Source organism: Monodelphis domestica, chromosome 3 (genome assembly GCF_027887165.1).
Source record: "Monodelphis domestica isolate mMonDom1 chromosome 3, mMonDom1.pri, whole genome shotgun sequence".
NCBI classification, from domain to species: domain Eukaryota; kingdom Metazoa; phylum Chordata; class Mammalia; order Didelphimorphia; family Didelphidae; genus Monodelphis; species Monodelphis domestica.
This window is the reverse complement of record NC_077229.1, coordinates 216,885,070-216,911,354: the sequence shown is the minus strand read 5'-3', so window position 1 is coordinate 216,911,354 and position 26,285 is coordinate 216,885,070. Positions and strand designations below refer to the sequence as shown.

General features: G+C 38.7%; 1 long non-coding RNA gene across 1 annotated transcript in view; it reads left to right on the top strand.

Moving 5' to 3' along the window:
• Nucleotides 1-821: 821 nt before the first annotated feature.
• The window catches only part of LOC103100084 (uncharacterized), a 77,353-nt gene continuing 51,889 nt past the window's right edge, over nt 822-26,285 (top strand). Inside the window, exon 1 of the long non-coding RNA XR_465025.2 lies at nt 822-1,025. This is a non-coding gene — a long non-coding RNA (uncharacterized LOC103100084). The remainder of the gene's footprint in view (nt 1,026-26,285) is intronic.

Genomic DNA, 26,285 nt, shown 5'->3' with positions numbered 1-26,285 from the left:
CATCTACCAAGCACAGTAGACGCTTTTCCCCAAGATTGCCCATTCTTAGTTCTCATCTTCTTTTGTTCTCACCTTCTCTGGTTAGATTAAATCCTCTGAGTACTTCATACCTCTTTTGCTAAGCTTGCCTTTTATAAGTTGCTTGACCTTTTAGTGATTAATTTAACCTTTATAGGTACTTAGCACCCTTTTTGTATTAGATCTAAAAATAGACCTAGCTTAAGGTTCTAGCTTTACTATAAGTATGAGTTAGGAACTTTTTATTGTTCAGTCAGGAGTTTGCAACTTTATCTTCCCCTAAGGCACTGTCTGAGTAGGGTGGAGTAATTTTTAAAAGTTCTCAATACATTCCTGATCAAGTATCTCCATTGTTAAAATAGGGGAAAAACTTAACCAAATCTTCTAAGGTACAGTCTGAGCAGTTTTAAGATTCACAATACGAAAGTGAGAATAACTGACTTTGATTTTTTCCAAGGATGAATTATTGAAAGGAGGTTATAAATATTCTTTGTGATCCCTTCTAAGTCAATGAATAACCAACAAATATTTATTAAGCACCTAATATATGCCAACCACTGTGCAAAGTGTTGGGCATATAGAGGGAAGCAAAAACAGTTCTTTCTATCAAGGAGCTCATAGTCCAATGGAAGAGACAAGTATGTAAGCAACTACATACAAATAAGGTAAATACAGGATAGGATAATAGGGAAATAATAGAGATGTAGTATAAGATGGATAGTTGGCTTTAAGAACTGGCATGGACACATGCCAAGAACTCTGAAGAGGGATTCTAGAAGCTATAAAAAGAAGAAAGGAAAAGAAGGTTTTTGAACTGACAATTGCTACCTGGCATCTGGGGGTATCTGGGTCCTGGTCTTGTTCAAGCTAAGGGAAGGAGAACTGCTTCTGAGAGCTTTTCTGACCGCAAGCCTTTGGTGAACAAAGGACAATGCTTCAACCATTCCCTGAGATTCCTGGTCAGCAGGGGAGCAGTCTTGGAGAAGATCTGGTTATCCCTACTATCTGTGAGTGTGATAACTTGCCTGGGGATTTTATCTTAAGCTAGGTTAGACTTTTGGGTCTAACCCAGGGTTAAACCCTGCTGGGTGAACTCAGCAATCTGAGTCACTCTTATCTAATCCCTGAAGACAACTTTGGAAGAATATTTGAGGATTATAAACAGGCAGTGTTTGGATTTTGGGATAAAATCTAGCCAGCACAGGGACTTGAAAAGGGAGCTGGAAGACCAGAAGAGCTTCATCTTGTGATGAACTTAGATGGTTTCAATTTAGAGAATTAGAGATAGAGAAATCCTTTTTCCTAACCCTCATTCCCTAATCTTAATTTGTAATGAATTATATATTTTTCCTATACAACATCATCTTCAGGGCCATTAGGCACTACTGGCTCAGTGAAAGGAAAATGAAATTCGCTTTACTTTCACTAACAGGAAGCTGAAATACCTAGAGACCACAGCCAGGTATTTAGGCAATTCCCTAGGTGGAACCTGACATCTATCCACTTTAGTCTTTTCATGACTAACCTGTTATTTTAGTTGGTGAGCCAGATAGGCACAGTAATCAGTAGAAGAAAGGTACCAACTTTAAGAAGGATTGTGAAAGGAATCTTTTTTTTTTTAGTGTTAATTCAAATTTGTACTATTAATTGAAAGATAGAAGAGCAGCAAAGGCTAGGCAATTGGAGTTGTGACCCTTCCACCAGAGTCATCTAATCAGCTAGGAAGTATCTGAGACCACATTTGAACCCACTTCCTTCCTACTTCAGACCTGGCACTATATTCACTACCTAGCTGCCCCAGGAAAGGATTCTTGGAGAAAGTGGGATTTTAACAAAACATTCCGGGGAAGGTGAGCATCACTGATAGCCTGACTGGACACAAGATGTTCAGCAATATGTCTGTGGCTACAATTGGTGTCATGTCAGAAAGACATTCAGGTGGAACTGACATATACTTTAAAATTTTTTTTAGCCTTTATTGGTTCCAAGCCAGAAGAGTGATAAGGACTTTGTAATTGGGATTAAGTGACTTGCCCAAAGTCATACAACTAGGAAGTATCTGAGGTCAGATTTGAACCTACAACCTCCCATCTGTAGACTTGGCTCTCAATCCATTGAACTGCCTTCTAAGTTATACTCTAGCAGCAGCTTGACTATATTATTGTTTGGGAATTGTTTTTAATAAATCCATGTTCCTTGAACTTTCATGTGAAAGTGTCACTTGATCCTATTTCCCAAGGATCCATAGATAAAACAATATTTTTCTAAAGGAGAGCATTATCTGCTATATTATAGATCATCTTGGGGGACCCAAAGTTTAAAATCAAATTCAGAGAAGACTTTGAAAAATTAGGGGTTCAGCTAATGTTTATTATAGCCAACCACCCAGGCCAATGTACAGGTAGAACAAGCAAACCAGAATTTTGAACATTATCTGTGTTGTTACATTACACTCTTACAGCAGTGCTGGGTCTAGTTTCTGCTGATGGCAGAGGCTGCCAAAAATAATGTGGTACACGATGCCTTCAGAAACTCAGTCTTTTTGAGTGTCCTGTGAATTCTTACTACATATGTACCAGGCATTCCAAAGTCTCTGCAAATGCTGGCTTTATGAATTAGGAGCAAAACCTTCAAGTCACTCTGCAAACAAAAAGGTGGGCACAGGGACAGGGAAGGGAGAAGGAGGGCTGACATACAATAGAGGTTCCATAATGGGAGCTCAGACACCAAGTCTGGCTAAATCACAAGCACTTCTGAATATGCAGGCCTTTCCAGACTTTAGAGCACAGATATTCAGACCTGTTTACCATCATTCAGTAGAGGAAATTGGTGTCTTATGGCCCAGAATTATCAAAAACTGAGAGAATTCACTCAGTCTTTTACATGCCGTACCTTGGCAGTGACATAGAACTATTCCTAGGCCTAGTGTGATGGGGTGTTTGATCTCCTCTTCTTAAAGCATCCTTACTTAGCTATGAAAGCCCTAAAATAAAACCATGAAATTGTCTGCACCTAGGCTGTGTTCAGTTTCTATTAACATTTGCCTGTGTTTAGAATGGTAGCTATTGGTAAATAATTAGGCTAATTGAGATTGAGGAGAGTGATTCAAGCTCATTTAACTTTCCAGGACTTGAGAAGGACTTAGACCACCTTAGTATGGAGTGGTTACTTCTTATTGGAGATATTAAAAAAAAAAAGATTGAATAACCAATCACTAAATATGTTCTAGAAAGGATTCTGTTGGGAACAGATAGGTGGCTAAGTGGCTTGAGAGCCAGGCTTAGAGATGGGAGATCCTGGGTTCAAATCTGATCTCAGACACAGATTCTAGGCAAGTCACTTAACTCCCATTGCCTAGCCCTTACTGCTCTTCTGCTTTGATAACCATACACAGTACTGCTTCTAAGAAGGAAGAAAAGAGCTTTAAAAAAAAAAAAGGATTCTTTTAAGGAAATTGATTGGCTTAGCATATAGCAAGCAGTTAATAAATATTTGTTGATTCATTAACTAGATGATTACCAAACTCCAATTTTGTTCCAAATTCTGATTCTGAGATTCTGTGAATCTATGAGGAGTAAGGTTGCATTGATTAGAATTCCCAGGAAATTTCCCTGATACGGGTCTTTCCCTATGCATGAAGGTGATTAGGAAAGTAATATGGAAAAGATGTGATATAACTGATCACTTGTCCTTCCTTTCTGCAATTAGACCTTCAGAACCTGTAGCTTTAGCGTGACAGAGGTGAGGACAATTAATTATGGAACTGGGTCAGACTCAGGTGTGCCATGGAATTGGCATTATTGCAGTTCTCTGGGGTACCTGAGTCTTTCCCTTCTGTCTGTATTTGTGTACTTTAATAGTTGGCTGATCCTGCCATTGATGTGGCCAAGAAAACATACAGCATGTGTGTCCCCTTCAGGGTGCCCAGTGTGGTTGTGGCCAGGCTGAACTATGTTTGCCTTTTCCCTTCTCTTCTGGTGTCTTATATACTGTATAATGCTTGGTACTTTCTCATTGCCTGAATTTCCATTTTGGGGTATAGGTGGGATTATTGCCTTTCTTGTATGCCCCCCTCTATGTAGTAAGCACTTAATAGATTTTTGATGATTGACTGAAAAGAGAAGGAGTCTTAGAGACAGCCTGGGCTAGCAAAAGGTTAGTATAAGTCAGTGATGGCAAACCTTTTAGAAACCAAGTGCCCAAACTGCAACCCTCATGTGAACCCCAGACAGGGAAGGGAGGGAATACTCCCATTGAGCAGCAGGGCAGGGGGGTGAGGGTAATGTGAGAAATGTCCTCAGGTGCGGTGGAGAGGGGGAGGGGAGCAGTCCCTCTGGAATGCTCCAGCAGTGCCATAAGTTCACCAACATGAGTGTAGGTTGTAGACCCATCTGGGAACTTGTTTCAGGAGCTATAGGACCTAACAGCCAAGTTGATATTGCAACAGAATCATCCAATTTACTTTATTGTAACATTTTCCCTATTTACTCCCCACTGATCTTGGAGGTCAGAGTCAGTAACTTTAGCCCTGTTGACTGTTAAATGGCAATAGTCTTTTTTTGTTTCTGAGGAAAAAAATCTTTGACATTTTTAGGAGTAGTGTAAACTCATCTTTCTGCAACATATTTATTGTTTTTCATTATAGAATGTCTAGGTACCTCCAAGACAAATTGAGCAGCACTTTTCATGTAGGAACAAAATCTACTCTATTGATTTCATTCCTCTGTCCTGACTGGAGACACTGGTATGAAATTAATGACTGAGGATCAAAAAGTGCCTGAGAAGAAATCCCAGGGAAACTGTCCAGGAAAGATTGAATTGCAGCTATGGAGACTGACAAAAAAAAATTCCCTGAGGACTTCTGGGAAATGTAGTTTATAGGATAAGGATTGAGTACTCATAGGACAAATAGTCTAGGGTAGATTAAATTAGGCAAATAAAAAAACAAGACAGAAGGAAGTTAGGGACAAAGTCTACCAGGGAAACGAAGAGAAAAAAGTTATTTTGGTCCTAGAGTCCAGAGAAAGCAGAAAATCGAGAAGATAGGAGAGTAATACAAGTGCAAAGAGAGCAGGACAGGGAAATCATGGGGATGGGAAGAGAAAGATCTGACTATTTGTCATGAGCAGGATTTCAGTGCTTTCACCTTTGTAGGGGTTCCCTATAGCATTTAGGTAGGAGGTGCAATCTAATTATTTGCCCCTTCATCCTGAAACTAGACAGTTTGAAGCCTAGAAATTCAGAATAGCAGAAGTGAGGGGGGAAAAAGATGAAGCAAGCTAGGACTCATGTGTGCAGCAGGGTAGAACAGAGCTCTGGTGGTCCTGGGTACTTGAGCAGTTCCATTCTGTTTATGCTTGTATGCTGTAATGGTTGGCTGATCCCATTAGTGAGGTGGCCAAGAAGACATATGGTATGTGGGTCTCTCCCTTGGTACCTACTGTTCCTGTGGCAAAGAAGATCTATGACACTGGAGTCTGGGACAAAGTAGCACCATTGGGTCAGTTCATGCTGACTCTGGGCTTTCAGGTCTGGCAGCAGATGCATGCCTATTAAGTCCATTTGAGAGGACTCTCTTTTTAGGGTGTCTTTTATCCACATATGGTCTTGGCCATGAACATAGATGAAGTGGGGGTGCTGGATGTGCTCCTGCAGGAACTGAGGACTACAACACTAAGATTGTGGGAGATGTTTGGGTTCCATTCTAGGGATCAGAGTCCAGCAGTCCTGTTGTTTGGTACTCTGCTAGGCTGATCCACTGATGCTCAAACAGATCACTCTATAATACATAAAATTCTGCCAGATTCAAATTCAGTCACTGGGTAGGTAGGTACCAAATGGGAACTTAAAAGCAGGTTTGAGGGGGTAGCTAGGTGACTTAGTAGATTGAGAACCTAGAGATGGGAAGCCCTAGGTTCAAATCTGGCCTTAGATACATCCTGACTATGTCACCCTGGGCAAGTCACTTAAAACCCATTGACCAACCCTTACACCTCTTCTGTCTTGGAACTAATACATAATGTTGGTTCTAAGATAGAAAGTAAGGGTTTTGTGTTTTGTTTTGTTTGTTTTTTTTGTTTTTGTTTTTGTTTTTTAAAGGAGGCTTGTTGAGCATCTGATGTCATCTGCTAGTCTGGTGCAATAGCCAAGCTGAGGGTACTGTGTTGCAAGCTGTTCATGTCCACGGATGGCTAGTCTCTCTGATGCATAGCCACCTGTTGGTCCTCCATGGGGTGCTGCCATCTGCCGGTGTCTCCACTAGGGTAGTCTCTTTGGGTGGTCTGTTGCTCTTCTTCTGAATGATTATTATTATGTGTCCTTGCTCTCTAAAGGAAAGACTCTCAGCTCTTTTATCCATCGCACTCAGAGATATCTCAGATTTTTGTTTTTTATTTCTGGAAGAACACCAACTGTATCTAGTCAGCCAACAATAATCAATCAACAAGAATTTATTAAATACTTGGTATGTTTGAAGCACAGTGCTAAGTGCTTGGGATACAAGTACAAATAATGAAACATTCTCTTCTCAAGAGAAGCTTACATTCTAATGGAGGAGACAAAAATACATATATAAAACATATAAGATAAATATGAAGTAATTGTAAATATGTATACACACATATGTATATACAGGTGTATATATAACTGCTATATGTATGCATGTTGCCCTAATTCACTGATGGGTTTGGACCCATGTTGAGGTGAGTTAGGGAGATGTCGACACAAGGCATGGTAAGGCTTCCCTTAATGGAAGGGGGGGCAGATGAGAACAACTTGTTCTAATGGCCATGAAGGAGGTTGAAGTAGGCACTGTGGAGCATTTAGAGTTTGGTCAGATGTTGAAGATGCCAAGGTCACCCACTGCATCCCAGACCTTGGCCAGCCATCCTGACTTTTGTCTTGCCATTGGATTTAGATGACTCTGGAAGAGAGAGTGGGGCTGATGACTTTGAGTAATTCTGCCACACTTAAATTCAATCCACATGCAGATCAAAGACATCATTATCCCATGATGCCATCGATCCTCTTCAAAATGAAAGAGAAGTGAATATACTTAGATACATATGCATGCTTATATATTATACCAGAGAGGGAAATTGGTGAGATGTAATTGGGAAATCAAAAGATGTTACACCAGGAAGTAGTTAAATGAAAGAAGCTGAATCTTGAGCCCCCTCCCCCTCTCTACCTCCTGTTTCTTCTTTAAGCAACCTAATGGAGGGTTTCTTCACAGATGGTAAGTTAAATTCTTCTCTCTAATAACAATAATCCTTCAAACTAATTTCTTTAGTTAAAGGATCTTTTATTCTTTTGGTGAGAAAGTAATAAGAATGAGGCTAGGAAAGAGGGAACAGGTTTCCCTATTCTATTAAGTTGTAATATTGGTTGAAGGCTTTGAAATAAGTCTCTTCAAAAGAAAGAAATGAAATATTTTCCTCAGAGAAAAGATGGCAATAACTCTGCCAAGGTCTCTTGTGGGCAAGACTAACTATTTCTTTAGTAGAAGTAGTAAGGTAATGGCCAGAGAGGAGATGAAGTGGTCAAGAATGAAGTCCAGCCAGCTGGGGGGGGGGTCCACCTGTCCCTCCTTCAAACTTCCATGGAACTCTCTCTCACCTCCCCCGATGATCTGGGTTCCATGTGTCTTTGCTCTTTTTTCTTTGCAAGTCATGTCTTCCTGTCTGTGCCCAAATTTCTTCAATCACAATATAGAAACATCTCCATATATGTGGGCATATACACTAATGCTTATAGAATTTAAATCCAAGGTGACTAAAGAGGAAGGGCACTGGTAGTTACAGAAATCAAGGAGGAATTCATGCAGAAGGGAAATGCTTATGCTTTGTCTTAAAGGAAGAAAAAGACAGAGGTAGAGGCAAGGAGGAAGACAACTTCAGATATGTGGGGTGACCAGTGCAAAGCCATGGAAATGGGAGGAGATGTAGTGTTTTGGGTAACAGGCAGAAAGATTTAGCTGAACCCCAGCATCTAAGAAGGAGAGTAATATCCCATGAGGTTGGAAGAGTAGGTTGGGCCAGACTATGTAGGGCTTGTTAAAAAGGAAGAATTTACATTAAGTTCTAGAGGCAAAAGGGAGCTGATTGAAATCGATTGAGTGTGGAATGATATGGTCAGATGTGGGCCCAAGTAAAATTGCAGTGGATTGGAGTGGGGAGAGATTTGAGGCAAAATGGGCCACATTGTAGGTTATGGAAATAATCTAGTGAGAGATTATAATGGCCTGGACTAAGGTGGTAGGGGAGGGGAGAGAAAGGATAAGATGAGAAAAAATGTTGTGGAGGTAGAAATGGCAAGATTTAGTAGGGGAGAGAGGAGTTTATCATAATGCTGAGATTACAAACTGGAGAGATTAGAAGAATGGCTTTTGACAAAAAGAGGGTCATTTGGAAAAGATGAGGGTTTGGAGGGGAAAATAATGAGTCCAATTTTGGACCTGTTGAATTTGCAATGTCTTTGGGACATAATGTTTGAAATGTCCAATAGAAAATGTGAGGGAAGCTGAGACATGATTGTTAACTCATGGAAGGTGATGAGGTACTACAGTGGGGAAAGAGTGCAATTTTAATGATGAGCCAGTAAAAGAGTCAGATAGAAAAAGAAAAAGGAAAGAGTTGTTGTCATTTGGTCATATCTAACTCTTTGTGACCTCATTTTGGGTTTTTTTTTTTGGCAAAGTTAACTGGATTAGTTTTCTATTTTCTTCTCTAGCTCATTTTTAGATGAGGAAATTGAGGCAAACAGGGTTAAGTGACTTGTCCAGGGTTACAAAGCTATTAAGTATCTGAGGCTAGATTTAAACTCAGGTTTTCTTGACTCCAGGTTGATAACTGCCCACTGTTATCCACAGCACCACCTAACTGTACAGTGAATATTCAGGAGGAGATGGTAGTTAACAGTGTCAAATATAGTAGATAGCAGGGAAGAATAAAAGCAGAGAAAAGATCTTTAGGTTTGGCAATTAAGTATTCACAGAGGGCAGCTGTGTGGTTAATTGAATTGATAGCCAGGCCCAAAGATGGGATGTCCTGGGTTCAAATATGACCTCAGACACTTCCTAGCTGTGTGACCTTGGGTGAGTTACTTAACCCTCATTGCTTAGCTCTTACTACTCTTCTGCCTTGGAAACAGTTCATAGTATTGATTCTAATACAGAAGGTAAGGGTTTGCTTTTTTTTTTTTAAGCATTCACTGATGTCTTTGAAAAAAACAGTTTCAGTTGAGTGATGAGGTCAGAAACAAGATTACAAAGGGCTGAGGAGTGAGTGAGATGCATCAAGGGTAGACAGCTCCTCAAGAAAGCACTGAGGGAATCATCAATGAGTTTTCAGCCAGGTCAGTTTAGTTTCTAACTTGGAGGTGAGGGAGTAACTTGGAGTTCATTCCAGGTCTCTAATCCTCATGGGGGAGAATCTCATCTGCTCTGGGTTAAATTTTTCTTCTGAAATGGAAGACTTGATTTCCTTTTCCTCTTAACATTAGTAAATTATTTAACCCACTCTGTAAGTGTTGGTCCACAGCAATAGAGGTGGGAGATGAGGCTCCCCTTGATGAAAGAATGAGAGGATGAATTACTTCAGCCCTGGCAACCTTCAACTAGTTTGTAAGCACTAAGCCAGATCCTTTTTTTTTTTCTTTAAGAGCAAAGAGATGACTTCTGTTCGGTTCCAGGTCCTAAATTCTAGAAAGAAGTGCTTGGTGTGAATTGGCAAGCTCTGCAGGAACCAGGCTTCCCTCTGGGAAAGAAAGCTGATTTTCTTTGTCTTTATCTTTATTGCTGTTTTTGAATTGAGGAAAGCTATTTCTAGTAACAAAAAAGTCCTAGGCAATCAGTAATATATGATAAACCTTGAAAAAATATTTTTTGCTTGTTGAATCTACAGAGCTAGAGCTAAGATCCATGCCACGTTGATTGTTTTGACTCTTTCTATATGGGGCTGGGCAAGCAGATGAAAGAACAATAATTATGCTTCCCCAGGACCATAGGGAAATGTTCTGGATTGTGGATGGACACAATATGTTCGAAATACACCCCATCCAATTTACCAAGGATGGTAAAAACTTTAAACAGAAAGAAGAGTGAAAAGGAGGCCTGACTTGTGAATTCTGGGAGCATTTACATTTAGTGAGCATGTTTCTGTAAGCAGCTGATGGCATGGAATGAAAAAGCCTCATTCATCCACTTTATAGCATGTACAGGAGTTTATGCCAGATTCTCACCTCCTTAGTGAAGAGCTATGATTGAGGGATGACCTGGAACTGGGCATGTATACAAAATTTGCCTTGCAGGGCAAATCAGCCCTTTTCCCTACTTGACCACATTTGAGTGAGGACTGCTGTAAGCTTCTGGATTGAGAGAGAGAACTAGCACAAATTGGCCCATTCTCTTCACCTTGGTCAAACGGATGCTATGAGTACATGTCCCTGCTGTTGCTTTTGTTCCTGCTATGTCTATTCTTTCATGCCTTTGGTGCAGTATTGAAAATGAAACAGACTAGGCAACTTTGTAAGCTTTGAAAGGTTGGAAAAATGGATGACATCTGGTACTGGGTAAGACATAGAGTAGAATAAATTAGGTACATAATACACAATATTAAAAGACCATAACAATCTTGTGTTTGAAAAACCCAAAGATCCAAACTTTTGGGATAAGAACTCACTATCTGACAAACACTGCTTGGAAAACTGGTAAACAATATGGCACAAATTAGTATATCAAGATAAGATCAAAATGAGTACATGATTTATAATAAAGACTGATACCATACATGAATTAGAGGAGCATACTGGACAAATCAGAATGAAGAACTTAGGGAATATCGACCCTATGAAATGGAGAGACAGGTGGAATTTACTGTGGAAAAGTTTACAATTCAAAAGCCAGTTGAAAGTTTGAATGGGAAAGATCAATTAGAGGCCATGGAGGCATTAGAGGTAGAAGGTGAAGCAGAGAAAGAAGTGGTGGGATAACAGAATTTTTTTTATGGTTTTGATGGTTTTTGATAAAGGAAGAATTTACAACCAAATAATAGATAGCATTAATTTTGATTATTTTAAATCTAAAGGTTTTTGCACAAACAAAACCAATGCAACCAAGATTAGAAAGAAACCTGAGTTAGGGGAAAAAATTTACAGCATGTCATTGATAAAGGCCATATAGAGATACTAACTGTAGCTGGCAATTGATTTTAGGGTTAAGCTAAGAGCATTAGAGAAATCCTAATGCCTCAGGTCCTCTAGATTCCTGAGGGGAACATATAGCTGACTTTGCTTTGGGAAACTTGACTTGTCAGGGTGAGTGGGAACTCAGGTAAAGAACCCAGCTGTTAATGAGGACTACGTTTCCTGGTGAACACATTGCCTTCTAACTGTTCTCTGACTATCTAATTCCATTAATTGTTGCTGAACTTCCTCAACTTGCCCTCTTTTTTTTTCTGAATTGAGTCAGTGTTCTAAGATACCTAAAACAATTTAGATACTTTTTGTACATTTCCTGGAGTCACGAAAAGCCCACAGTACAAAGTAGGAGTTGTTTTGCTGAAAATGAAAGCTAAGGTTCCTTCTATGATTTTAGCAATAATATTTTCAATTTATCTAGTGCGTTAGAGTTTAAAAATCACTTTCTGTATGACAGCCAAGTAAGGTAAGTAGTGAAAATATAGCACAGGGGAGGGCAGATGAAAAGACCATCTCATGCAGAGATATTTTTAACAAAGTATTGCTATTCCCAAGGAAAGGAAGAAAACAGCTGCTAGCATCTCAATGTGGAGCCTCCATACCCTCAGTAGGAAGGCAGCACACAGGTGTGTGTGTCTGTTATCCACACTCCAGTTCGAGGTGCCAAGACCCTCAGGGCTCAACCTTTTATATGATCTAAGACAAAGAGGTGGTACAATTCCAATTAGAGACCAACATGTTATCAGTAAAATGATGGTATTTTCTTATTATTTTTTTAAATTTTATTTAGTCAATTTAGAACATTATTCCTTGTTTACAAGAATCATATTCTTTCCCTCCCTTCCCTCCACCCATCCCTTCCCATAGTCGACACACAATTCCACTGGGTATTACATGTGTCCTTGATAAGAACCTATTTCCATGTTGTTGTTTGCCCTGGGATGTTCATTTAGAGTCTACATCCCCAATCATATCCCCCTCAACCCATGTATTTGAGCACTTGTTTATCTTCTGTGTTTCTACTCCCACAGTTTTTCCTCTGGATGTGGATAATGTTCTTTCTCATAGATCCCTCCAGGTTGTTCAGGATCACTGCATTGCCACTAATGGAGAAGTCCATTACATTTGATTGTGCCACAGTGTATTAGTCTCTGTGTACAATGTTCTCCAGGTTCTGCTCCTTTCACTGCATCACTTCCTGGAGGTTGTTCCAGTCTCCATGGAATTCCTCTACTTTATTACTCCTTTTAGCACAATAGTATTCCATCACCAACATATACCACAATTTGTTCAGCCATTCCCCAATTGATGGGCATCCCCTCATTTTCCAATTTTTTGCCACTACAAAGAGTGCAGCTATGAATATTCTTGTGCAAGTCTTTTTCTTTATTATCTCTTTGAGGTACAAACCCAGCAGTGCTATGGCTGGATCAAAGGGCAGGCAGCTTTTAGTGCCCTTTGGGCATAGTAAAATGATGGTATTTTAGAAATTATCTACTAAGGTAGGAAGAATACAGAATAGGGAGATAGGAATGAGGTATAAAGTAGGGAACTTAACCCTAAAAGTAGAACCATTTCAGCAAAAGGCTGGGACTTTTTGAAACCTGGGGTCATACCAGTTGAATCATTTTTCAATGGCTCATAGAAAATTTATCTCATTTGGCATGGAAAAAAACTGAGAGGTACAAGCTCACATAAGGAAGGAGTGTCAGAGCTGAGGTTCCAGTCTCCATCTCTTGGTACTAGGCTTGGTTCCTTTCACTTGACCACATTGCCAGCTCTCTCACCCTTGCTCCAATAGAATATAGGTTTCTGGAATACAGATACAAGGTTTTGAAATAAAACCTTTAAGATTGCTGATTTCCAATGTTAAAGAATAGGATAGATTTCTAGAGGCAGTGTTTGAAGGACCATTCTCACCTCTGTAGTCATCTATTACTCATGTGTGTGTTTCATGTTGGTCTTGACACTTTATAGAAGACACAAAAAGGTAGAACCTGACTGCTTGGAACTATTTTATAAGTACTTGGCACAAGTGGTGAGTAAACCCTTAACGCAGTAAACTTTTAACAAAATCTTGTTTGATGACTGCAAAGATCTTGTTTTCATTTAATGCCACATCCACATTTCCTCATTTTGCTTTGTCAGATTTTGTTCTTTTGAATGATGTCAGAAGTTAGACGTGACCCATGCTTTCTTTTTTTTTTTTAAACTCTTACCTTCCATCTTAGAATCAATACTGTATATTGGTTCCAAGGCAGAAGAGAGGTAAGGGCTAGGCAATGGGGGTTAAGTGACTTGCCCAGGGTCACACAGCTGGGAAGTGTCTGATGCAAGATTTGAACCCAGGACCTCCCATCTCTGGGTCTGGCTCTCAATCCACTGATCCACCCAGCTGCCCCCCAAGATTTCTAACATCTCTTGTGCTTCACATTCTAGGCATGGTGAGCTATGAGTGATAATTATGGTCATTTTTAATTGCTGCTTCAACCTGGGGGTCCCATTGAGTATTGTTTGTTTATGTGTATGTGATCCATAAACCAAGAAGTTATGGCTTAGTATGCCTCTAATAAGGAGATTTTTGGTTATCTGAGAGCAATGTCTTCTGGTTTCAAGGAGAACAAATACATTTTACCTCTTTTTCCCCTATACCTGATATTTTTTGTCAAAAACAAAACAACAACTTGTTATAATTATCGATAACTATTGTTACCTTTCTCTCTACCTCCTTTGAAGGAGGAGTGGTTCAGTCAACAAGCAATGATTAGGTGTTTCAACAAGCATGTATTCTTTTTCTAGCTTTATGAAATAATTATTTGGAGGTTTGGCTGGCACGGCACTGAATAGGTAAATTAATTTAGGTAAAATTGTCATTTTTATTATATTGGTTTAGCCTATCCATGAACAAGCCTACATTCTTTCTTTTAACTCTTTCCTTCTGTCTTAGAATTAATACTGAGTATTGGTTTGACACAAAAAAAAGGAGTAAGGGCTAGGTAATTGGGGTTAAGTGATTTGCCCAGTGTCACACAGCTAGGAAGTATCTGAGGGCATATTTGAACCCAGGACCTCTCATATCTAGGCCTGGCTTTCTCTCCACTGAGAGCTACCTAGCTGCCCCAAAGCAAATATTCTAATGGGGGAAAGCAACTTGTAAATAAATATCAAGGTTCCTACAAGATATCCAGTAAGGTCATTTATAAGAGAAGGGCATTAGCAGCGGAGGGGGATAGGCAAGGCCTCCTGCACTTTGGATTTGAACTAATTTTTGAAGGAAGCCAGGAAAATTAAGAGAAGGAGGTAAGGGAGTATAGACCTCACATTCTGGGCATGGAGGAGAGCTAGTGCAAAGGTATGGAGGTAGAAGATAGTGGGAGGAGTGTCATATTAGAGAAACTGCATACAGGTGTGTAGATGGACTGTAGAATGTTTGGAGGGAAATAAAATGTAAGAAGACTGGAAAAGTAGGAAAGGACCAGATTGCAAAAAGCTTTAAATGTAAAACAGAGGAGTTATTCTAGTTGGTCTTGACAAATAGAACTAGTAAATAAATCTCAGTCTTACTGATCTTTGCATTTTTCCCCAGGAGAAAGCACATTTTCCCTTTTTTTTTTAAATTAAATTTTACTTTTTTTAATTATCAAGCATTTATATTCTCTTCATTACTCCCTCTCCTCTCCCCATCCCATGTTTTGAGAAAATAAGAAAAAAACCCAAGGATTATAATAAATATTCATAGTCTCTCAACACTTCACTCTTACCCTCAACAGCAAATTATTGACTTGAATAAAAATACTCATATTTAGGAAGGGTCAGTTAGAAGCATAACAACTCTTTACCTATGAATAAAAGATAAACCATGAAGTTTCCAGTGTACTAAATGGGTTTTTTAAGTCAATAATGCAGCTTTAATAAGAGCTTTAGGTTTTGTTTTTGCTTTTAAGCTAGACTGATTTTATTAGCATAGGAAGCTTCACTACCATTGAAGACCCCCAACTTCTAGACAATTTGTAGTCTGAGTTTCTTGGGGGGCTTTGAGGTTTTAAGTGATTTGCTTTCCTCAGGTAGGTAGTATGTATGTGTCAGAGATCTTCAACCCAGGTCTTTCCAACTAAGAGGCCAGTTGTTTATTCACCAGAGCATGCTACCTCTCACAACAAAAAAACAAAACCAATTTGAGTTAAACATAAGGGATCCTTAGCAGTTTGTAAGCTCCTTGAGGGCAAGGACCACATTAAAAACTTAAAATGTTTTTCTGTGAAGCACCCATCAGCTTAAGCCACACATTAGTATTTTTTTTTTAAGATCCCTAAAATAGGGGAGAAAAGACCTCAGAAAGGAAGGCATTATATAATAGGCAACACAAAACTAACTGATTTCAAACTATATGTTTTCATTTGGTCTTAACGGATGGAAATTGAGGAAAGGAAAATTTAGGTTTGAGGAAAATCTTTTCTTTTTTTAATCAATTAGAGCTATGCCAAAATACAATGACCGCATTGGGAGTTAGTGATTTCTTTTGTTGGAAGTCCACAAGCAATGGTTAAATTGGCATTTATTAGGAATATTAGAGAGGGGATTGTTTTTCCAAAATTTCCAAAAATTTATTTAGTCAATTTAGAACATTATTCCTTGGTTACAAGAACCATATTCTTTCCCTTCCTCCCCTCCTCCCTCCCCTTCCCCCATCCCTTCCCATAGCTGACACACAATTCCACTGGGTATTACATGTGACCTTGATCAGAACCTATCTCTATATTATTATTATTATTATTATATATATTATTGTTGTTTGCACTAGGATGATCATTTAGAGTCTATATCCCCAATCATATCCCCCTCAACCCATGTATTTGAGCACTTGTTTATCTTCTGTGTTTCTACTCCCACAGTTCTTCCTCTGGATGTGGATAGTGTTCTTTCTCATAGGTCCCTCAGAATTGTCCTGGATTATTGCATTGCTGCTAGTAGAGAAGTCCATTACATTCGATTGTGCCACAGTGTATCAGTCTCTGTGTACAATGTTCTCCTGGTTCTGCTCCTTTCACTCTGCATCAATTCCTGAAGGTTGTTCCAATTCACATGGAATTCCTCCAGTTCATTATTCCTTTGAGCACAATAGTATTCCATCACCAACATATACCACAATTTGTTCAGCCATTCCCTAATTGAAGGTCAAGGGATTCTTTTTTTTATAAAATAATTAATTTATTTGGGATTCTTATTAATAAAGAGAGAATAGTGTGATTTGGTGCTGGGAAGAATGCTGTGCAAGACAGGTTTTCTGTTGTTTTTGGCAACCACTCCTAACAAAGATGATAAAAGTGGTCCCCTTGGTGGTGGAAAGTGATGGCCTTATTTTCTTCAGTTTCTTTTTATTATGGCTTGTAGCTTCATTTACATACATACATACATTACATATTAAACAGGTTCTAGAGAGTTGGATAACTCAGCAGCCAACCTCTACTTAGTTGTCTTTTTTGGGTTTGGAGGAATAAAGTAAAGTAAAAAAAAAGGTAGCCTTTGAAGATACAGGTTTATCATCTGGCATTTAACAGGTTCTAGAAGGACTTTTCTAAAACCAAGTGAGAGAGCTGTCAGAGACCAAATATTGTGAGTCAGTATCAGGAAAAAAGCAAGGAGAAGGATAAACTTAGTCTTAAGTTATTGCCGTTTTGCTTGCTTTTGATGCTTTCCCAGCTAAGTGTGATGGTTCATAGTCTCAGCTAGGCACTGAAGATATATAGTCATTTGCTCTTGTCACGGAGAGATTTTCTGACCATTACATGTCAGAAAAGGGAAACAGAGAGCAACAGATATCCCTGAAGATCTGAAGCCAAACAGAGGTTAGAAGAGAGCAGTTTGTCAACCACTATGAGACCAGCAAAGATGTCCAAGAAAGCAGAGATAAATGCTTTGAGAACATCAGAAGCTTTGTAGAGTCAGAGATTTGAGACGCATTGGCCACATATGTCCTTCCCTGGATATCCTTAACTTGTGTACTGTGGCTACATGATTTCCTGATGTGCGTGTCTTCCATGTATGTGTGCCCTGTCTGCAAGAGATCCTAGAGCATACCACTTTATGTATGTTTCCTTGCTATATATATTCACTACTTCCATTCTGTCTTTATGGTCCATTACATATGTTTTCTGCATGTGCTCCCTCTCCTCCACTGGGAACCTATGGGATACTTTACCCCATGTTTGGTGGTGGGGAGAGGGAGTAGGAAAAGACTATTTTCTTGTGACTTTTTTTGCTTTCTTACCTCTTTAATTGTTGTTTTTTTAAACTATTGGGATCAGGGACAACCCTGAAGGATTTATGACAGGGCTATGCATTTCCAGAGAAAGAACTATTGGAGTCGTCTTTCACATCAGTGTATTTTTGGTTTTATTTTGGTGTTTTGGCTATGTATGAGTTTGCTCTTACAACAATAACCAATATAGAAGTGTTTTGCATAACAATAAAAATAAAATTTAAAAAACTATTTGGTCTTCTGGCAGTCTACTAAAAGTAAACATGGTGGTAGAGATATGTGAACTATGGTTTTCAATGGAGGCTGACCTACTGAGAATCTTGAATCTGGACTAGCTTTTACATGGCCCACTATGACAAAAAGGAGGGCAGTACAGAGAATAAGGTGCCAGACCTGGAATTGTGGAGACCTGAGTTCAAATCTAGATTCAGATATTTACTAACTTTGTAAGGCCAAGTCACTTATCTTCTTTCTGCTTCAGTTTTCTCAACTGTAAAATGAGAATAATAATAATAACACCTGCATCCCAGGGTTGTAATGAAGATCAAATGAAGTAACATTTGTGAAGTGCTTGGCACAGTGCCTGGCACATGATAGATGCTATATAAATGTTTATTTCCTTCCTGTGATCATTTTTTCCTTTTCCCTATATAAATTGTTTTTTTCTTTTCCTTTGATAACAAGGACATTTGGAAGTCCTTTGTTTTAATGGCGCCACCCACCCCAATTCATCTGTATATAAGTGTAAGCTATCATCATCATCATTATATTCATATTATATATATATATATGCTTAGATGACTCGTATGGTCCTTTTAAACTCAATTGCAAAGTGTTTTACAAATCATAAAGTGCTATTTAAATGTTGTGTTCAGTTGCTTTTCACTTATGTCCAATTCTTTGTGACTCCTTTGGAGTTTTCTTGGCAAAACGTTTTCCTGCCTTGGAGTGGTTTGCATTTTCTTCTCCAACTCATCTTACAGTTGAGGAACTGAGGCAAAGAGGGTTAAGTGACTTGCTAGCAAGTGTCTGAGGCCAAATTTGAATTCACGAAGATAGTCTTCCTGATTACAAACTCACTGTACTATCCACTGCACTACCTACCTGCCCTATTATAGAAATACTTTTAATTTTTATTATTATTATATTTATTCAGTGGATAGAATATTATGCATAGGATCAGGAAGACCTAAGTTCAAAGCTGCCCTCAGACACCAACTCTGTGAACCTGGGTAAATCACTTACCTTCTATTTGCTTCAGTTTCCTTACCTTTGATTCCTTTTTTCATCTATTTCCTGTTTGTTATTTATGTTAGTGCTTTCTACATAGCATATACTTAATAAATGGGTATTGAATTAAACCAAAGTGAATTGAACCAAATTGAATCAAATTTAAGGTTATCATTGAGAGTTGGGTTTCTCTGGCTCTAACATTTACCACCTGTGTGACCTTTTATACAAGTTAGCTCTAAAACGGGAATAATCATACTTGAACTTTCTACATCACAGGGAGGAAAGAAAAGGGTAGTGCTTGTTAAACCTTCAAATATTATAACAACATGAGTTTTCACACTAAAGCAAGTTTTGTTTAGGCAGTCAATACTCTGCCTATTTCAGTGGGCTACACTGAGCTATTAAAAACCTGGGGCACAGGGGTAGTCAGCAGTATTAGCTGCACATTACACATTCTCTCCTTCCCTTCCTGTCTGATTTCTATTATATAAACAGGGGATTTGGATGAGGGGTAAAGATGGACTGAGCTAGAAATGGAAATGTTTTATGATGTAACCTCTGACTATTACTGTTAAATCATTTGATCCTCTTAAAGGATTTGCATACTAGTGAAGACTGTTTTCCATCCCATCCTTAATTCCCAATCCTAAATAGCCTATAAAAATAGAGCTAGAGATACAACTCAGAAGGAGTTCATACTTAAGGTTCTAGATTTGAAACTTGCTTTCCGTATACTCATTCTAACTTTGACCATTTAGTTAGACCATCACCTGTCTTTGAGCAAGAAGAGGCTCTAAATGTCTTTCTAGCCACAATAATAATCAGCCATTCCACAAATCTCCTTGAAGATTTTCTGGGTAGATAACCCACAGAAAATTTATGGTAGGTCATCGACAAGTATAATGAAAGAGATGTGCCACTGGTAGGGGTACACATATCTTTGAGAACACAGATTCACAGAAGGATCTACAGTGATATCCCATGTACACAGTACAGAATAGAGAGAAATAATCTTTGCCCAGGTAGGGTTTAGAAATAGACATTTTTTTTCTTTTTGCCTTTTTACAAGGTAAAGGTGGTGTGTATACATTTGTGTATGTGTTAGAGGAGATGAGAAGGGAGGGAGAGAGATGGCAGATGGAGGCATGGGTGGATGGTAAATGGTTGAGTTGTAATTAGGTCAGTGTTTCCAAATCATTTTCAATTTGTTACATACATTTTATTTCTTGAGCCTTACTGGAAATGGGGAAGAAGTTGTGATTGAGAAAACAAGAACCGGTTTCCCTTCCCCATTGGTAAATATGTATTCCTTTCCTAACCAAGTATTTCCCTACACAAGTTACACACACACACACACACACACACACACACACACACACACACACACACACACACACACAAATCAGTCTTTCTTCTTCTTTCCACCTTAGTTACATCATTTCCATCCCTTAGCTTCATGGTATCATTGATGAAGGGGAATTATAAAACCTAGGGCATCACAACTCACTATGGACCTCACCATAATACACCAATATATAATGAAGATTATTTCTATAGAAGTTCATAATCGCACTGAATGGCTATTTCCACCAACTCCAAAGTTGGTCAAGTCAGAGATCAGGGAAAGATAGGGAGAGTTACATTTTCTGGTCCTAAAAGTTTAGGAGTTTACACTAGAAAGAGATAGTGATGTTAGAGTATCACAGAACATTTCCAAAGAGGCATTCTCAAAGGGAAAACCTCAAACTCACTACATATGGTTTGTTCTGGTTTTAAAATCCTCTGACACTCATGAAATATAACAAAAGCACGTTTTCTGCATTTTCTGCATTTCTGCATTTGCAAATTTCTGCAATTTGTGATAATTGAGATGGAATATGGGATATACTAAGAAGGAAAAATGCTAATTAGTCAAAGGTATAGCCTAAACTATACTATTTTTTGAGGTCTGTCTCATAATCTGAACTTGAAAAACAATATAGATGATAAGAAATACAATGCTCAGATTAACATGTAGCTAAGTGGGCATCCAATTAGGTTTGTACATCTAATCCATATCTGGAAATATGTAGCTATGGATGGACAGTAAGCAGATCCTAGAATTGAGTTATAAAGTGAAATTTAGGTTGGTCCCACTTGTGAAACTGCACAATGCTGATAATAACTCTTTTTTTTTAAGATTTAAAAAATTTTATTTTATTTTATTTTTTCTGATAATAACTCTTAAGTGGCTCAGCGCCTCTAAAGTCTACCTCTTTAATACTGATATTCTTCCACATGATTGCAAATCATGTTATACCACAGTCCTTAAGGAACTAAAATTTTAAGTGACTCAGACTTGTAAACATTAATTGTTGTAGTGTTAGTCATTTTTTAGATATTTGTAGTCTTCATGACCCCATTTTGGATTTTCTTGGCAGGAATACTGGAGTTGTTTACCATTTCCTTCCCTTGCTCATTTTTACAATTGAGGAAACTGAGGCAAATAGGGTTAAGTGACTTGTCTCAGGACACATAACAAGTGGGAGGCTAAATTTGGACTCCTGAATATGAGTCTTCCTGACTCCAAGCCCAGCACTTTATCCACTGTATTATGTAGCTGCCCTGTAACATCAATAATAATCACTTATTTTGAAGAAGTGGCACAAAAGTTATCAAGGGCATGTATAATTGGAAATGGTTAGAAAGTCATGTAAGGAGAATGAGAACTAATATACAGAGAACTAGTATGCTACTTTCGTGTTAACTTCAATAAGGCAATGCTTCCGAGACCTCATTCTAGTGGAAATTCTATCCAGTTGTCTGTATGCTATCCTATCCATGCCCCTTTACTTTTTTTAATTCTTGTCCCTGCCCTACAAGAGAGAATCAAATATTTTGGATGTCTTCTCAAAGTTTTTTTTTCCCTTTGTGAGTACTTATATAATACTTTCACTGTAGATCTGATATTCTTTGCTTTTTATGATCTTTATTTCATAGATGAGAAAATTGAGGACTAGAGAAATCAAGTGACTTGTTGTGGCTAATGAGGGGCAAGGGGAGTTTTAACTTTTGTTCCTCTTCATAATAAATAAATAAGTAGACTTGATTTATAGCATTTTCCAGGTTCCAAGAGGTAAATTCTCATGATTCAATCTTTTGAATGATCATTATTGTAGATTGAGAACTGTAAGATTTAAATGAATATCCAATAACTCTAAGTATTATATTTTATAAAGTTTATTAATCACTTGAAGTAGAAAGAAAATAAACTAAAAGAAATACAAGTTCAAATCTAATTATCTAACAAAAGTAGATTCTCTTGGCTGGAATAAAGCCCACTTTCCCAGATGGATCAGGGAAAAAGAGAGAGAGAGAGAGACGGGGTCAAATGCAAACTTTATCTCCAAAACGTAAGGACTTAATGTGAGGATGAAAGTGGGATGCTGGGATTTAGAGTCCTAGGGAGCAGATTCTAATTATACATAACAAAATCACTCCAATTTAGTCCTGATCATTTATCAGATGAAAATCCATCTCAATTATTAAGTAGAAACAAGGCCTAGAAACTTCCCTAGATGTGAGAGAAATTGTGTTCAATCAATTGAAGGATTTTGTCACACCCCTGGACCCTGAATAAAAAAACCACCAAGATCTTTTGGCAAAGAAGAAAGAGAAAGAATAACGTGGGGTGGGTAGAGAGGAGAAAACACTTTGGCCTCAGTTTAGGAGTCTTTTCCTGGTCTCCCCTGTTAGAAGGTGACCTTGTGAGCTTTGAAACATATAGAGGATTTTGGAATCCATTGTAACATTGTTCTGGGGACAGCAGAAGCTGTGGACAATGTCTACTTTGGGAGCTATGAACAAACTGGAAGTGATAAGGAAAACAGATGAAAAACTCTACTCAGAACTCAACAAAAAAGTTGTAGGATACCTAAGGGGAACACCTCAAGGACTCCAGCAAAAGCATAACTAGGAGATATGAGTCTTCTCCTTTGCCACATGTGCTCTAAGCTTGAGTTAGCTTTCCTCTGGACTGGCTGTCTATTTGTGGGAATGTGCATCATAGCTTGTTTTATATCAGCTGTTGTTGCTCTACCACCTTAGTAGAGCTTCCTGACTCAAAGCTAAGTCTGGCTGCCTGATTGATATTTACTAATAATCATAACAGGAAGTATGCCTAGGGAGGCTTATTGGTAAAACAACAACAACAGCAACAAAAAAGCATTAAAAACTCCTGGAACCCTTGTTGTTTCTCATCCTTGGTTTTTGAAGAGGACCTTTGGCATAAATTGGATTTATGTGAGGCATAGTTGTGCAAAGTTGTCATCCTCATTTTCTCTTCCAGAATCATCAAAGTCCAGAGGCAAGACAAAACTTGGGAAGACTCATGATGGCTTAGGATGTGGTGGGTGACCTCAGCATCTTCAATGCCTGGCCAATCTCTAAGCTGCCTTTGGAGTTGGGGAAGTTGGAACAAACTCTTCTCATTTGGCCATTCCTTAGGGAAAGTCTTCACATGCTTGGAGTAGACATCTCTCTAGCTATGGCATACCCCATTGAGGGACTGATCCTTCAATCTGGTTCAGCCTGTCCACCAAGAGGGTTTTAGTGGAGACTGGCCGCTGTACTTGTACAGCTTCTTAGAGATACAAGTGAGAGTTGGGTGACAAGTGGACACCAAAAGTGGATGAGCAGCCCTGGAAAGGGCTTGGGAAGCCCTTACCTCAGAAGTGCTAGACCCCCATGAGTACCCCATACACCCTGGAACCCTTAAGAACAGTGTAAGCAATGACCAAAAGAGAAATATGTTTTACATGACCATTGTGAAGATTAAATAAAACTCTCCCCTTATTGTGAAATTGCAATTAATTAACTCTCCCCTGATTGTGAAAATTAAACTAATTCCCCTGCCCATTTTTAGATTTAATCACCAAAAGTGTAAACACCCTATTCACACTTGAGGTACGGGAGGTCTGTGATCCACATGTGCAATAGTGGATGATAAATCAGAATTAAACTGACTGCCCCTGGGAAATCCTAAAGCAAAGCTTCAACTGTGATTGGTAGATGGAAAATTAGGGGAAGGCACAGGAAGTGACACAAAAGAAAGTATCTTTAAAAGGAAGTTACAACTTCTGAGTGCAGTTTTTACTTGGAGTTCTGAGTTCAAGTTGAGACTAGAGAAGAATCTGCTGACTGGACCTGAGACCCTGTTCCTGGTGTGAATTTTAAAAGTCTCCATCTTGGTCTAGCACCCAAAAATTGTGCACACCCACACTACACGGGCATGTGCTAGTCAATGACAAATCAGAAATAACTAACTGCCCACCTGGGCTGTCCTAAGCCAAGCTAGAGCCAACCATTGGATTTTGTGAGACACAGGAAGTGAGGTAGGGAACAGCCTCTGGAATTCGCGCACTTCCTGTGGGGAGAGGGAGACGCCAGTTGGTGTTAGGAAGAGTTGGTGTTAGGAGCTTGGACAGAGAGGACGCCCGCAGACAGCTTTCCTTCAGATTGGTCACGTGAGTTAAGGACTGATTCTTTCCACCTGGGCCTTTGGGCCTAAAACTCCCTCTGCCTTGGTCAGAGGTTGAGTAGCCCCTTTCCCTTTTCTCTTCTCTCCTTCTCTCCCTATCCTTTTCCCTACTCCCAGTGTGATTAAACCTCCATAAACTTCATTCTGACTTGAGTGTTTCATTTTTAGGAATTTCATAAGTAAATTCCTTGGCGGCCATTGTTTAATATTACATAAATCCTGTAGCCACATTCTTAACCATTACAATATTATAACCTCTCCCATCTCACAGAGGCCTAAAATTCTACCATTACACTGGTGAGGCTGTTCTTAAATCTCTTCTTTTGAACTAACACATGATGAGTGAAAAAAGCTGACTCCTTTCCTGGATTTACTTTAAAAACTACCCTCAGGAGAGATCTACCTCTTGAGGGAGACTTCCCCAGGTCCCTGGCGACAAGGGCTGAGGCCTCTCTGGTTAAGGACTAAATTCCCCTGCCCTGGTTGAGCTAGGGGTCAGAGTAAATTACTTACTGTTTAGGCTAGATATCTTACCCTATCCTCTCTGATTTTCTTACTTCACTCTTTCTATATTTTTGTAAATAAATTGTAAATAAATCCCTTTAGAATTAATATAAATTCCTTGCAATCCTATTTTAAATATAATTGAGTCCAACCCTTTTATATAATTAACACCTTTTTCCCCATACACCATGCATGTACAATACAGATCAAATTGATTACCATCCCGGAAAAAGAAGAGGGAAGGGAGGGAGGGAGATAATTTGGATCTTGTAATTTCAGAAAATATATGTCAAAGATTGTTATTACAGGTAATTGTTTTTAATTTTTTTCATTATTTAATTATTGTTTTAAATAATAAATTTTTAAAAATAATAATTATATGACCAGTTTTTCTCTGGGGATCTGCCCTATCCAGGAGAATGAAAATTGGAATCCTAGTCCTAGAATATGTGCGATATTATGATTCTTATTTCATAAATGAGAAAGTTAAGGCCTAGAGAAATCAAATGACTCACCCAAGTTAATAAGTAGCAAAGCAGATCTAAATCCAGATCTTCTGGGCCTGAATTCATTGCTCTTTTTACTCCCCTACTTTGGTTTTATTGTAGCATTGGGAAGAGTTTAATTTCAAAACTAACAAATATAGCAAATGGATATGACGGAAAACTAAGGGACTAGCCTCCATTGTTTGTGAAACATGTTTAAGAACCAACCATGTCTAAGATGTGGTGGGCTTACCACAGGCAGCATTGTGTTGAGGAAAATGCCCCAGACCAAGAAATAAGAGCCTTGGGTAGTAATCACACACTCACCATTTTAATTGTGTGACTTGGAGCAAATTACCTAATCTGTCTGGGCCAAATTCTCCTAATCTGAAAAATGGTCATGTGGGACTAGATAATCACTAAATTCTCTTTCAATTTGGAAATTTGATGATCCTATAACCAGGTATGGAAACTAGATCTCCTTTATGGAGCTATGTCCCAGAGATATGTTGGTAAATGTTTAACAACAGGTTCTCTGAAAAACATGACACACCTTTAAGTTTAATCTGCATTATTGACATTCTCTCCATCACTTTTCTTAAGTCTATGCAACCAACAAAATAATGATTCAAAGCCTGATTTGTAGCATTTTCCTGTTTCTAAGCTGTAAATCCTCTTCCTAAAAATTTCTCTATCAGCTCTGGAGCTGGTTTGAACCCTCTTGACTATGTCCATGATTGGTGCCACACTGGCTTGATTTAAGGCAGACATATCAAATGTAGAACAGTTTTATGCTTCCATGCATGGTGTTTTTATAATGTTGCATGGCAAAACTGATAAGGGTGAGTGAACCTTGAACTAGCACAGACCCAGGAAAAAAATGTCCTCCATTCCATAACAACCCTGGGTATGAACGACAGTCTCATTGGCCTCTGTCTTCTTCCTTATTGGAATATCATAATCCCAGATGGCAGAAATACCAAAGTTCACCAAACCTATTCAGCTGCAATCTTGTACTGTTCCCAAGGGATAATATTAACTGCAAAGCCTATCTCTCAGGACTATTGTAAGG